We start from the raw sequence: 16,071 nt of genomic DNA, 5'->3' as shown, positions 1-16,071 counted from the left end.
TTATGCTTCATTTATGTAAGAACACAGCCTATTTCACCTATAGACTCTCCCAAGCCTAGCTATGGTTGATGGGAAATTCTAGGTGCCATTCAATGTGTTCTCTTCTTCCAAATTTTTTACAAATTGGCTGCTTGATTTGGGGCTTGCTTCAATTCAGGTTTAGCCTTTTGACAAGACCAGGTGGTGGTGTGTTCTTTCATCATGAGACAAATCACATCTATTGTCTCATTTTCAGCCAAATTTTGAGGATGTACTGGAGATTGAACCCAGGACCACATACGTCCAAGGGAGGTACTCAACCACTCAACTACACCCACTCCCCGGTTGTATCATTTTACTATGTTAACCACCACTGATGCTCAGTACTTACCTCACATAATTCTTAGAGAGTTTCAGAGTGCTAATATTCCAACTTCATCAGTTCCTTTTAATTCATTATCTGGAATAACTGTATAGAGACACTTCCCTCATCTATTTATTTACCTCCTGGTACAGCTTACAGAAGCAAAACAGGACAAATGCTTGATCATTGAGTTGATCTGTTTTAAAAAAGAGTAAATTCCCTGTCAAGGTGTAAATGTGGCCTCTTAGCTTTTTATATCATTATTGAAACATGCCCTTAAACATATATTATGGGTTTTGATCCATAGAATTCATTATCCTTATTGAAATGTATTTTATCATTCTTTGTCCAGTGGAAGGCTTACAAGGAGTATCCTACGTTGTTGTGACATTATCTGATAGTTCTTGATATCTCCTTGTTAGGTGATTCTTCTGTCACCCATCCCCCCCACATTTTGGAACAGCCACTTTGCCAAGAAGCCCTGAGTTTTTAGTGTGAAATTGTGGTTCAATATCTGCAATCAGGACACTAGTGATGCTTATCACTACTGGGTTGGTCATTGTTTCTAGGCCTTTTCAGGGGAGATCAGGTCTCTTGTGGATTCTTATACTGATTTGTTTATTCCATTTCAGGTAAAGGATTTTTAAATAAACTCTGATATAATACATGTGTCTTCTTTCACCTTCACATCAGAATCTCGCTTCCCAAGGACATAGGGGTTGAGAAACTGAAAACTATCCCATAATTTGATAATCCCATAGTACATATATTACTTATACTATCTTTTTATTGTTGTTCTATATCTATATTCTCAGAGAATGTTGGGTTATGTTTATTTTTGCTGCACATTGAGTTTGAAAATTCATTTGTAGAAGTAATTTGATACTAGGAAGATATTATCTCACCCAAAATATGATATTCAATAACTTTCCCATCACCTTAATTTTAAGTGTATTCTGTGGATGTTCTGGACCAAGGAGATGACTCAAAATCAGGTTGCAGACTAGGTGCAGTCTAATTTATTTCAAGTTTCTTATGTCGAGGTTTCTCTTTCTGTTTTTGTTTCAGTGTGGGGTTAGTTTAATTGTTTTCCACTCTTTATGAGTCTTGGACCCTAACTTTTGTCCCTGGAAATGAAATACAAGGAAATAAGTTTGCAGAAGTTGGAAACAGCAGAAAAAAAAAGAAAGAAAACAAAAACAGGGACTTTGAGAAGTAAAAATAATAAAAATATCAGAACTTACTATAAAAATAGTATATCATGTTTTAGAAGAAAAGGCAAAATTTGAGAATTTTGGCAGGAGCATTTAATCATGAAATTTCATCCACATGTAACAAAAGTTTTCTGGTATATACTGTTCACCTATCAATTGCATTTTCTATTCCTTTATTAATTTTTTCTTTCTAACTATTTTGTGTCCAACTTAGTCTCCTCTTCCTCCTCCTCTTCTTCTCCTCCTCCGTTTATTATTATTTTCTTTGAATGAGGAAAGCTGTTTTTTGGACAAGTGATTTCAGAAGGACAGTTGTAAGTACTTGACTTTTGTGGCTGATTAGGATAGAAATAAATTTGCCATTTTTTGGAATGAAAAATAAAAGGGAGGCAGATTATAAGTACCCAACATGAAATTCACCACCTCTCCTAGTGTACAGGTATGTAGCAAAGTTACAGCCTATTAAATGCTCCCAGCCAGGTTTTTCAATCTTGAAGAAGTGATGCAAATGTTCAGACAGACCAAGATTGTCTGCAGTGACTATGGCAGAAGTTCCAGACCACAGATCCAGCAGCTTTGCTGTGGATGCCCGGGGGTGGCACAGTGAGCAGTGATGGCAGCAGAGCCCAGGGCAGCTGGGCTTAGGCAGGCAGTTCCTGGGGGTGAGCTCAGCTTTACCACCCTCCATTTCCACCTATTTTCTGAGCTATTTCTCCTGCCTCATCATTGATTCTGAGAACTAATAAATATCCTTGCAATGAACTACTTTACTCTTCAGTTAACCAGAGTTGATCTCTGTTCTTTGCACCCCTGGTCCAGAGATTGTGGGCCAGCACCAGCATGGAGTTCTGGTCTGGAGGAGGTCTCCATCACTCAGGGTCAAGTCCCATTTGACCCTGCGTTATGTGGCATGAGAAGGAAAGGTTTAGCCTTTCCTTTGTATCCCCTGACAAAGATAGACAAAGGTAGTTACAATAGTGGCAGCAACTCGCATTTATGGAGAAATTATTCCACTGCAGGTTCTATGCTAATAGTTTATTGCATCACCTCATTGAATCCTCTCAATGAAGATGGCAAAATGAAGGAGGTGCTGAAATAGTCCAGGACAAACCTAGTGACCTTTCCCAGACCTTGCTTACCACAGCCTACTTTTCTATTGTGTTCAGATGTTTCAAGATTTTCCTTCCTGCAGCCTGAGGGAGATGTTAGGTCTAATGAAAGTCCCTACCATACCTTTAAAGTGGAACCTGGGAACCAGCAGTTCCAGCTGCCTGTCAGGGTAGGAACTCTCAGTGGAAGGGCCCCCTCCCCCTAGGGTAGTATAAATACCCTGCCCTGGGGCAGCACAGATATGTCTCTCTTCTCCAAGGGAATGTGGGGCATCCATCCACCCACCCTGACCCAAGTAGTTGACCTCCCAGGGAGACCAACTACTGTGGGATCTCTTCCTCTGCTCTTTTGGTCTGTTTGTGCTGTGTTAGTAATAAAGAGGTCCTTTGCTGAAAGTTTCTGTTGTACCTGAGCCTGAGTTCTTATGATGTATCTTATAAAAACATTCTCCATAATAAATGCTATTACTACTCCTTCTAGACCTGTGAAAATTCTGAGACTTGAGATTAAGTAACTTGCCCAAGGTCAGTCAGACAGCAACTTGTCAGTGCTAGAATTTGAACCCAGCTCATTCTGGCACAAGAACCTAATATTTTAACTAGCATGCTACACTACCTTTACTGGAGCTGGTTCTTCCCAACCATATAATTTATTTTCTTCACTTTTTCATAGTAATAGGATTTTGTGTATGCAGTGCAAGTGTTGCAGCTAACCCAGATGACCTAAGCAGCAAAGAAACCCAAATGGCATTTGGAGAGGCAGAGGAACAATTTTATTACATGCAGCCCCAGAGAAAAATCAATCTCTGAATTCTGAGTCCCATCTTACAGTTTTTACAGGTTTATATTGGGTTTTATATAGAATTAGCATGGCTCTTACTTATTGGCTAATGTGTTGCTGGGCTGGCAGGCAAATTTTCTACTGTAATATGCAAGCAGAGTTACAGAAGCAGAAGGCAGGAGGGTTCATTAGATAGTCTTCTGCAAGGTCATGCTCTCGCAGGCAGATTTACAGAAGCAGGGGGCAGGAGAGGTTTATTAGATAGTCTTCTGCAAGGTTATACTTTCTTATTTCTCAACATTCCCCCCTTTGATGCCCTTATAAGTTTTATAGGGCATCATTCATGCTAAGTGGCTTATAGTCTCTTAGGGTCAGAACTCTTGCTGTTGCTCTCTGGGTTACCATTGTTTCAATGAACCTGATAAGGGCATTGACTATGCAGGGGCCAAATGTGACTAACATGAGTAAAGTAATCAAGGGACCTGCTAGGGGCAGGAGCCAAGAGAACCATTGTCCCAGATTCCAGCTCCATGACTCCCCTAGTTCCTTTTTCTTTTCTGGATCCAGTTCCTCAGCTCTTTTACTTTGGTATAAACTATTCCTGATTGGTTGATGTAGTAACAACATTTTTCCCTGAGGAAGATACATGTTCCTCCTTTTTCTGATGTTAATAGGTCTAGGGCTCTCCTGTTTTGCAGGGCTACTATGGCTAGTTAGTTGACTTGGCTCTGAAGGGAGACTAGGGAGTCAGCAACTCATTCTATGTCCTTGTATAGTTCTCAGGAGAATTTGTAATAAAAGTCAAAGGAAGGACCCAATCCTCCCAGTTCGGTTCCTACTCCTGTGACTATACCTGCTCCTATAAGGACAGTGGTGAGCAGAGCTCATCTGGCCCACTCTTGGTGCAGGTTTCAGACTTGCTCTAGCTCATTTTTGGCATACACTGATACTTCTGGTGTTGAGAACACCATGATGCAACTCCCTGTTCAATTGGCTTCTAAGCATATATACACCATGCTTCTGCATAGGAAGAACAATCCTGGGAGGCTACACATGGTCAGGTTGTTTGCTAGGGTTTTACTGGCAGTACATAGGTTTGCAGGGATGGTCCCAACCAATTCTGATGTTAGATCAGAGTTTTTACCCAGATAGCAGGTTATATTGCTTTTATTGCCTTCTGAGAGAATGAGCCAGATGTTGAGGGCCATGGGGCCAATAGGGGCAATTTCATTTTTAATTTTAGCTAAGGCTTGGTTGGGGGTCTACCCTGGAGGAAATGGGGTGCTTATAAATGGTTTCCTTGAGAGGGGCAGGCAAAACCAACAGATGTTAGCATCTCAGTGAGCATTAAGGAGGAGAGTATATGTAGTGTTGACTAACCACTCCACCTGCCTAATGGAGGCTATGAGCTGAGTAGTTGGTGGCATTCTGTGAAGTTTACCCACTGATATTTGGGACCTTCGCTAGTCAGATGACTTTGACATGAACCTGTTCTAAGACTTTCTCCTGGGCTTGGTCCTGCACCCCTACCCCATAGGACATGCCTACTCATGGGAGATAGGCCTAGCATACAGTCTTCCTTGGCTTACTGGGTTGTCCCAGTGTTTTACTGTGCCCATCAAGAACTTTTGCCCATTTTCTGAACATAAGGTAACAGTTCAGATATTATAACATTTTGCAGGCCCATAGTGTAATAGTTAAAAGCGGGGACAAGAGACCATTGTCCTGGAGCTGCTTTAGCCTCTGTCTAGCAGTGGATATGATGGCCTTGTAGCACCCAATACAGTGGGGCTAGGGGTTTACAGTGGCCCCAAACCAAGTGAAGAAAACCAACTTAAGGTAGCAAAGCATCTTACAAGACACAAGTATGTTATTAAGATTAGTATTCTTTCAACTATACTCCAGTCTCTGAGAGTTGTAGCTGCTAGTCCAGTCCCAAACAGTAAGCCAAGCAGTCCAAAGAGGAGCAGGAACCACAGGGAACAGGAGTTTATCTAGTCAAGTGATGGCAACTCTCGGTGGATCCGGGCATTTCGGATTTTCAAGGGATAGTCAGGTATAGGGTGAGTTATCCAGTCATCTTGCTTTTCATTGGAGTGTGCCCTTTTAACTCTAGTATGATGAATCCAAGGAGCAATACCTGAAACTTTGAGAGCAGTGGGGGTTACAAGGATAACAGTATGTGGGCCTGTCCAGGCAGGCTGGAGGGGCTCCTTTTTCCAGTCTTTTACCCAAACTAGGTCTCCAAGTAATTGTGGGTGGACTTGGTGACCTAATGGGATGGGATCCTGAGACAGGACAGTTTTGTGTACTTGGGCTAGGGTTTTTCCCAATTTTTGGAGGGTGGAATGTTGGCTAGTTTCTCCTAGGATTCTGAGATTTCCCTTATAGGTTCAAATTATTATGGGTGGTCACCCAAACAGGATTTCAAAAGGTGAATAGCTTGAGGGCCCAGGGGTGCATATGACTCTAAGGAGGGCTAATGGGAACAGATCCACCCTTTGGAGGCCAGTTTCTTAACATAACTTGTCTAGGGTGGTTTTGAGGGTTCAATTCATGCATTCCACTTTCCCTGATCTCTGGGACCTATATGCTGCGTGGAGCTTCTACTTTATTCCTAACATTTTTGCTAGCTCTTGGATGATGGCTGCTACAAAAGCTGGGCCATTGTCACTGCCTGTGGGTAAGGGTATCCCATGCTAGGGAATTATTTCTCAGAGCAGACCTTTAGTTACTTCTCTTGCTTTTTCAGTGTGGGTGGGAATGTTTTGACCCAGCCTGGAAGGTGCACATTATTACTACTAAGTACCTATACCCTCAACTTGGTTTTATTACTGTAAAGTTCATTGTTAAGTCTTCAAAATGGGCAGTTTCTGTGTGTTGGATGTCAGCCAGGGCCTGGGGATGTTGGGAGAGGTTGTTTCTAGAGTAGGTTCGACATCGGCTGCTAACGGTGTTGCAGAGCGAGGCCATCCAGGCAATGTAGTAATATTTCCTGACCTGAGCTCCTTAAGCAGTGTTTCCCAGGTTGGTGTGCTGGTGGTATTATTGAACAAGAGTGTAGCAGCCCCCTTTGGGATGGAGACTCGGCCATCCAGGAGTAGCCAGTTTCCCTCTGGTGTCTGGTTCCCCTTTTGCAAAGTCATGCTCTCGCAGGCAGATTTACAGAAGCAGGAGGCAGGAGTGGTTTGTTAGATAGTCTCCAGCAAGTTTATACATTCTTATTTCTCAACAAAAGCATCGTGAAGCCTAAATGCCCCTGGTGTCAAATATTAATTTTTGACCCCAACAACCATTTCCAAAACACAGATCTTGTCCCAACTAAGATCACTGGTTTTGTTCTTTCAGCAAGGATTGCTATGTACAATTCTGGCTTCTAGGACCTGAAGAGGCATATTCTATGTATCTATGGCATATTCTATGAAAATAAATGAATATCCCACAAATGAGAGCACATGGAGGCCATTTACTCAGTTTGCTTTAGCATGGAGTTAACTACTATCACTTTTATTTGGTAGAAACTCAAAGGTAGGCAGCCCAGTGGAAAAGCTTGATACTATAAAAGAGGAAAGCTTTAGGTACACTCTGATTGGAGGTTGTTAGCCTAGGGAAGCTAGAGGTGGGCTAACAAGAAGTTGGATATATTATGTGATTTGTTTGGAAAGCAAATTACTGTCTCTTGTTGATACTGAGTTGGAAGCAGGGACAAAAATAAAGAAGCTGGCAGTCTGTTGTTGATGAAGCCCTGACTATTTTGGACCAGTTGCTGCAGAGATTGTGGCTCAGAGTTTTATTGTCATATGTGATCTCACCATTGTCTCTTCAACTATCATTTCTCTTTGCATGCTTCCTCCCAGGGCTGAATTTCCACTGCTCATAGCAGGCTGTCTGGTAGTTTGGGACTGTGTGTGTTTCCTAGTTTCATTGAAGATGGACATTCCTAGCATATTCTCAAACTCCTCTTATTTGCTGAGAGGAAAAGAGGATAGGAGATCTTTAAATCCCTTCTTAAACTGATCTTCCTTATATGACAGCAAATGGCCTTGGCTTTCTTTCCTCTTCTCTGGCCACTCCTTCCCCCCTCTCTTACTGGTTTTTCCTCTTCCAGTGGAGCTCCATGTCAGCATTTCTGGTCTCCTCAACCCTTGATTCTGGATCATCTTCTTTCCTTTTTCTTTGTCTCTTTGCTCTGTGGATGAACTCATCTATGTCCATGACTTTAGAAATCTTGTATATGCCAATACACTTGAAAAACATACCCGATCTAAGACATCTCTTCTGACTTAAGATTTATGTATACAAATATGTGCTTGCCACCCCCTGCTTATCTCTCAGGAGCTCAAACTCTTCCCCATATTAATCCATTATGCCCCCACCTCAAGTTACCCAAGTCAGAAATAGATGGTCAACCTTTATTTCACCCTTTCCTCTATCTCCAGGATCCAGTCCACCATTGAGTCTTCATGAATTTACCTCTAGATGTAGTGAGCTATTCTCTTTCTCTATCTCTTTCATACCTGTCTTAGTTCAGGCCACCCTCACCCCTGCAGTGGCCTCCTGACCCTCCCTACTTCTGCTCCTGTCTGTCTGCAATCCACTGTCTTCACAGCCAACAGGGGGAAACTAACTCAAACTGCATGAAACCATTCTCCTGCCATGCTTAAAATTGTTTTGTTTCTCAAAATCTCTGTTACAAATTCTGACTTCCAAAAGGTAATATTTGAGTTTGATTCAGGAAGTATGCACCCATGCAATATTTAAACAATCTAGATTCTTGATATTAGTAGTCGTGTATTTTATTTTTTGTTCTTCTGGAGAATTTAAAGGTCTTGCCCCCTTCATGTTAATATTTTAATGCTTACATTTGTTTGCTGATAATATAGGTGGGATTGTTTTGCATTGTAGTTTAAACTATTTTATAGCAATAATAATAAGCAATATTTATCAAATGGTTAATGCATGCCAGTTCTTTCTGCACTTTTTTACTAAATATTACCCTTGCCCCATTCCATTTTGCCACATGAAGAAAACAAGTCATAAAGAGCACAAGTAACCTGCCTGGGGTTTCACAGTTAGAAAGAGGCAAAGCTTAGAATTGAATCAGCAACTGACAATGCAGTCTTCATCACTGCACCCTGGCTTACAGGGAATGTGTGAATTTTAGGCAAATCCATTTTGTAGTTGGCCCCCTCCTCTACACCATGGCCTTGAGCCCTAGGCTCTCCGTCTTACTTCTGGGCTTGTGTTGGGTACTCTCTGTCTTCTACAGCCTCATTCTCACCCTCCTCTTGTCCAGGGTAACTTCTGTGGGTCCCAGGAGATCCGCTCTATCTTCTGTGAGATGTATGTCCTGCTGAGGCTCACGTGTACCAACACCCAGATAATCCACCTAGTGCTGATTGCCATGGGCTGCCTCATCGTCCTAACCCCCTTTGGATTCATGATCATGTCCTATGTTTGTATTGTCAGAGCCATCCTCCGAATACCATTAACCACTGGGAAGTCCAAAGCCTTCTCCACCTGTGTCTCCTATCTGGCTGTGGTCTCCCTATTCTATTAGACACTTGTGCTGTTTCTGCAGCCCCTTCACCTCCTCCATGAAGGACTCCATGGTCACAGTGATGTACACTGTAGTGACACCATGATGATCCCTTTCATCTACAACCTGAGCACAAAACATGCATGGGGCCCTGGGCAGGCTTCTCCTGGGAAAAGCCTTTCAGAGTTTGACATAAGGGTAAGTTTGGAAAGAGGGCGTTGAATTGGAGATGGGACAATTCCTCCACCAGGTGCAAGGCATCACCTTGACCTTGAAGGACAGGTAGAATTGAATTGATTTGATGACATATAATTCTTCCATCCTTCATTTAATTCACAATACCTGGACATCATAGGGCTTTTATACTCAGTTACCAACATGGATCAGAAGTTCCCAATCTCCTAGGGGGAGAAGACAATCACGTAATGCCATGCTGGCAATGGGTGTGTCCTCTGCAGGATTTTAGGGGCACCAAGGGAGGAATTCTGGCCGGGCAGCTAGTTTGGGAAAGATGTCCCTGAGATGATGAGAAATGAGCTAAGATTGAAGAAATGCAAAATAGTTATCATGTAAAAGCAGCAGCGAAAGGAAAGTTCACTTCTTGAATGACACACAATGGTGGAGAAGTGAGTGCTCACATTTGGAGAACCAAAGAGCCAGGTTCTTATTCTAGCTCTATGCCTCATCAGCATGCCTTTGGAAATCATTTTACATCCTTACACCTTGTTTTCTTATCTGTAAATTGAGAATAACAGCAAATTTATTTCACTGGTTTTTGTCAGGATTAAATGAGATAATGTGCAAAAGCCCTCAGCAGAGGGCCCAGTTCACAGTTAAGTGCTGCTGTTATTAAGCAAGGACAGTTGGGCAAAGATAGGGAGGCTGGAAACCAGCTGGACACTCAGCTGAGGCTCCAAGCTGAGGGTTCTGGACTGTTGTTTGTGACACAGAAGCTAAAAGAGATAAGGGAGCGATAGACATGGGGAGATTTTATACAGGCCTCGAGCAAAATCTTAAGGTGTTTGGAATTTATTCTGCATATAACAGCATGATAGTGAATGTTTATTAATTGCATCTTTTATTCTTTTAATTAAATATCATGTATTTGTTATAAAAATAGCAGGACAAAAATAGCCAAAAATAATTGCCTCTATTTTCACTATCCAAAAAAAAAAACTAATAAAAGTTTTTTTACAAAATGAACTAAAATTTTTGAAACTTGTTCTTTCAGTTAACATTCATATTATCTATGTTAATTAATATTCAACTATTCATTATGTAATGGCTGCACAGTTCCAGTTTTTCGTTTAATGAAAGCATCACAATTTATTTAAGAAATTTCCTATTATTCTATATTTAGTTTTCAGCTTTCCCTATTGATTGCAAGATGTAAGTAAATGTCTTTGTATGTACAACTTTGTTCATTTATGTGATTATTTTTTAGGATATTTATAAAGTCCTAAATGTGACATTACTGGGTCAAAAAAATTTTTATTGTCAGGGTTTTTGATTCATTTTACTCAAATTCTTCTCCAAAGTCTGTACCAATCTGTAGATTCACCAAAGAAAAAAAAGTTAAAAACATGTCTTGCTCCATCTGTCATGATTTGCCTTATGAGGTGTGGAAGAAAAGGACGTTCTGCCAACTTTTAAGGACAAAAGTTGTCTTAGTTTGCCATAGGGCTGCTATGTAAAGTATCAGAACTGGGTTGGGTTTTTCCTGGGAAGTTTATTTAGGGTAAAACTTACAGTTCCAAGGTCATGAAATGAAATGTCCAAATCCAGACATCAGTAGAGATGCTTTCTCACCAAGTCAGCTACTGCTGATCCTGGTGTCCTTCCATGTGGGGAAAATGGAGTCTAATCTCTCCCAAGGTCCCTGCCTTCCCTCCAGAATCTACCATCTCCTGGAACTCTCTTCTGGCTTCCCCTTTCACTCTTGGCTGCTCCAGATTCTCCCTGAGTCTAGCTCTGAGGTATATCACTCATCTCTTCAGCCTTGAGCTACTCCATGGGCCCAGCTTCATGCTTAAGCTCTGGGGGCTTAACCATGGGCTTAACTATAGGGGCTTCATGCTTAAGCTCTGGCTGCACATGATCCACGAGTCTTCTCTCACATGGCAGGATAAAAAATGGCAGCTTCCTTGCTCCGAGTCTCTCTCTGTGTCTCTGTTTATATAAGACCCAGCAAAAGGGGAGAGACTCAACCTGAGTCATGCCTCGTTTACTTGGTCCAATCAAAAGGGCCTTGCAGCCACCGGAATGGGTTAGTTCAAAAACAATCTTTCTCTCGGGAATTCATCAAATTGAAACTATCACAATGTGCAAAAGTAACATTGTTCATCTTGAGCAACATTTTGAGAGTTAGAATTGCCATTAAAAGGGTATGGGTGACAACCAGCAAGATGGTGGTATAGTAAGGAGCTCCTAGAGTCATCTCCTGCTGCAGTGCAGTTAGCAAACACCCAGAGCTCTCTGGACCTAGCTAAAGCACCTGTTTGGGAGCTCTAGGAGACCAGAAGAGCATCCTGCAACATCTTTGAAGGAGTGGAAGGAGGAGACTGCCCATCTGCAGAGAAGACTCATAAGTAGAGCGCTCCATGCCACAGAGGCCAGTGCCCATCCTCCACTGGAGGTACAGGCCACCTTGGGAGCTGTTCCATGGCTGGAATCAGAAGCTCCACTTCCCCAAAACGGGGGAGGAAGAGACGGTTGGGCACCAATTTCAGCTACTGATGAGGAAATTCAGCAGGCTACAGTATAATCCTGAGAACAGCTAAAGTTTGAGACTGTCCCAGTCAGAAAGAGGCTGGGAGCCACCATCTTAACTCTGCACCTGGCACAAGGGGAAGCGGGGCAGACTGAAAATCCCAGTGCTGGTGGGACCGGCTTCTTCCCATCCAGATCATATTGCAAGTCTAGCCTAGGCCCCAGTGCCACCTCCAGCAGGGAAGAAACTTCAGGGACCTGCGCCAGCTCTCTGGGAAATTGCCAGCCAAGCCACGGAGGCCCACGATTGTCCTACTCTGGGGACACGAGCTGCCCCAGGAGCTATTCTGTGATGGAAATTAGAAGCTCCATTTCCCAGAAACAGGGGAGGAGGAGACAGTTGGATGCCAACTTCAACTCCTGAATGGGAGACTTGGCTGACTAAGAGATAACCCTAGGAAGAGGGGAGTGTGAAACAGCCCAAGTTAGAAAGAGGCCAGGAGCCACTATTTTGACTCCACCCCGAGCCTGAGGGGAAGCCGGGCTGACTGAAACTCAGTCAGTAAGAACCAGTTTCTTTCATGCAGATCAGCCTGCATCCATCCTAGGCTTCAGCCCCACCTCTAGCGGGGAGGAGGCTGAGGAGCCCTGCACCACCTATACAGGTAACTGCAGGGAACTTTGGCTGGCATAGACTGAAAATCAGAGGTCTTCCAGGGCAACTGCAGTCATCTTGGACCCACACTGCATAGATTGCTGCCCACACCTGAAGCTCCACCCTGCCCCAGGCAGGGGAGAAAGGGATGTGAAACTTCATCAGTCTCTCTGGGCAGCTACAGTCTAGGCCTGCGTGGGATTATTCCACATAGCTGTGAAGTTGTCCCAACCCCTGGCAAAGGAGAAAGTTGGAAAAAGGTTCATTGGTCCCTGGGGCAATGAAGGCAGCTTGACCCTCCACAGCTTACAGCACCAACTACATGCTTGGCTCCTACTGCACAACCAGCAAGGGAGAAACAATAGGAAGCCCTAAACTAAAGAGAAAAACTGCACCCAGAAAAAAATACTCTAGTAAGCCAGATGCAAAGACACCAACCAAAAATTACAATCCACACCAAGAAATAGGAAGCTACGGCCCAGTTAAATGAACAAGATAAGCCTCCAGATGACATAAAGGAGTCGAGACAACTAATTATAGATGTTCAAACAAATCTCCTTAATAAATTCAATGAGACGGCTAAAGAGATTAAGAATATTAAGAAGACACTGGATGAGCACAAAAAAGAATTTGAAAGCATACATAGAAAAATAGCAGGTCTTATGGGAATGAAAGGTGCAATCAATGAAATTAAAAAAACATTGAAATCATACAATAGCAGATTTGAGGATGCAGAAGAAAGGATTGGTGAGCTTGAAGAAATGGCCTCTGAAAGTGAACACACAAAAGAAAAGATGAATAAAAGAATGGAAAAAATTGAACAAGGCCCCAGGGAACTAAATGACAGCAAAAGGCATGCAAACATGCATGTCATGGGTTTCCCAGAAGAAGAAGAGAAGGGAAAAGGGGCAGAAGGAATATTTAAAGAAATAATGGTAAAAAATTTCCCAACCCTATTGAAGGACATAGATATTCCTGTCCAAGAAGCACAACGTACTCCCATCTGACAAAATCCAAATAGACCAACTCCAAGACACATACTCATCACAATGTTAAAGGACAAAGACAAAGAGAGAATTCTGACAGCAGCAAGAGAATAGCAATGCAAAATATATAAGGGATATCCAATAAGATTAAGTGCTGATTTCTCATTAGAAACCATGGAGGCAAGAAGACAGAGGTCTGATATATTTAAGATAATACAAGTGAAAAACTTCCAGCCAAGAATCTTATATCCAGCAAGACAGTCTTTCAAAAATGAGGGTGAAATTAGAATATTCATAGATAAACAGAAACTGAGATAATTTCTAAGCAAGAGACCAGATTTTCAGGAAATACTAAAGGATGTGGTAGAGCCTGAAAAGAAAAGACAGGAGAGAGGGGCCCGGAAGAGAGTCTAGAAATGAAGATTATATCAATAAAAGTAACTCAAAGTGTCAAAGAGTGGTGAAAATAAAATATGACAGATAAAACTCAAATAGGAATAAACTTAACCAATGAAGCAAAGCACTTGTATTCAGAAAACTGCAACTCAGTGTTAAAACAAATAAAAAAAGCCTTAAGTAACTGGAAGAACATGCCATGCTCATGAATTGGAAGACTAAATACCATTAGATGTCAATTCTACTCAAATTGATATACAGATTTAATGCAATCCCGATAAAAATTCCACCAGCATTAAAGAAAAAAATTGAAAACACGATCATTAAATTTATTTGGAAGGGTAAGGAGTCCTGAATACCCAGAAACATCATAAAAAGGAAAAGTGAACCCTCATCTCCAGACTTTAAATCATAATACCTACCTATAGTGGTAAAAACAACATGGTACTGCCCTAATGACAGACATAATAGACCAATGGAACCAAATTTATGGTTCAGAAACAGATCCTCATAGGTATGGTCAAGTGATTTTTGACTAGCCTGTCAAATTCACGCAGCTCAGACAGAACAATCCATTCAACAAATGGTGCTGAAAAAATTGGACATCCATAGCTGAAAGAAGGAAAGAGGACCCCTATCTCACACCTTATCCAAAAGTTAACTCAAAATGGATCAAAAAATTAAAAATAAAAGCATAAACCATAAAACTTCTAGAAGAAATTATTGGAAAATATCTTCAAGACCTGGTGGTAGGTGTTGGATTCTTAAAGGAGATAAGAGAAGGACTGAGCAGACTACTGTTGCTTAATGTATGTAGAAGTTTTAATTAGCTTTACTGTAAAATTGTGGAAATGTATAGAGTGGATGGTAACACACAGTGAGTACCAGCTAGTTTATAAATGGAGATGTGACTGAAAATGGTAGTCTAGTTATGTAAATGCCAATTGACAGAATCCTTGAGAATAATCTAGGAACTGGATAGCACAGTAAACAAGAGGTGGGTGAGAATTGTGGCTGATGGTACAGATGCAAGAGTGTCCTTTGTTAGCTAGAACAAATGTATATCACTACTGCAGGGTGATGGGAATGTGGAGAAGCATGGGAAAAATATAGCTGGAGTGGCCTATGGACTGTGGTTAGTAGTAATCATATAATATTCTTGCATCTATGCAAAAGATGTACTGTGTTGATAATGGAGCAGTATGGAAAATGTGAGCCAAATGTATACTATGGACATGGTAACAATCAGATGATATTATTTTATCTGTAGCAAATGACACACCACATTGTGGTGTATTGATGGAGGGGTGTTGTTTGGGAATTCTGCACATGTGCATGATCGTTTTATAAGTTTACAACTTCTGTCATAAAAAATATATATTTAAAAACTAATAATAGGGTGGGTTCTGGGAAAAACACACCAAATGTAAAATAAGAACTATGATTAGTAGTAAGATTTTGACAGTGTTCTTTCATAGTTTGTAACAAACGTCTCATGACAATGCAAGATATTGATGGAGGGGTGATGGAGGGGACCCTTGTATGATGTTATGCATGTTTGCTTTGTAAGTTCACAACTTTTACTATACACTTAATTGTCTATGTATGTTTATATATAAATGATATAATAACAATCAGATTGGTTAGGGGCAAACTACTTTGTTTAGTAGTAATATTTTGACAATGCTCTTTAATCATTAGTTAAAAAGGTTTAAAAACAATGCAAGTTATTGGTGGTGGGGTGGGATGTTGTATATGTTTGATGTTGTATGTGTTTGTTTTGTAAGTTCACATCTATTGTGCACTTGTTGTTTATGTATGTTTATGTGTGAGTGATATATTTCAATAAATTTCAAGAAAAAGGGTATGGGATTAGATTTCTGCTGTCTAAGAAAAATGGAAGCAGATAACTAATAAAAATAACGTCCAGCTTCAGGACTGCAATGTTATTTGAGCTATGCACATGAGAAACAAGCCTCTATCATCAGCATGAAGGAAGGCACCAAAAGACAGTGATCTGGCCAGAGGCTGGGCATCCCTGCCTGGTAGGATGACAGAGTCTCACAGAAGTCAAAGTCTGCTTCATGAGAGTCACTTCCTCCACGTGCTCCCAGAAGGGAGGACATCCAGAGCAGTGAGCCCCCTCCCCTGGGCAGAGGAGGTGGACAGAGGGGAGAGGCAGTTGCTGCCCTTACTCTCTTCTCCATCTTCTTCACCCCAGTAAATACATCTTTCCTTTAAAATCTTGAGGGTTAATAGTCCTTAATTTGGCCTTTTGTACTCCAATCTATTATGATAAATTGTTGCTACTGCAGGGAATGCAGGTATTTCCCACCTAA

Source organism: Dasypus novemcinctus, chromosome 21 (assembly GCF_030445035.2).
Source record: "Dasypus novemcinctus isolate mDasNov1 chromosome 21, mDasNov1.1.hap2, whole genome shotgun sequence".
NCBI classification, from domain to species: domain Eukaryota; kingdom Metazoa; phylum Chordata; class Mammalia; order Cingulata; family Dasypodidae; genus Dasypus; species Dasypus novemcinctus.
The sequence above is the reverse complement of the archived record's forward strand: the minus strand, read 5'-3'. Positions refer to the sequence as shown.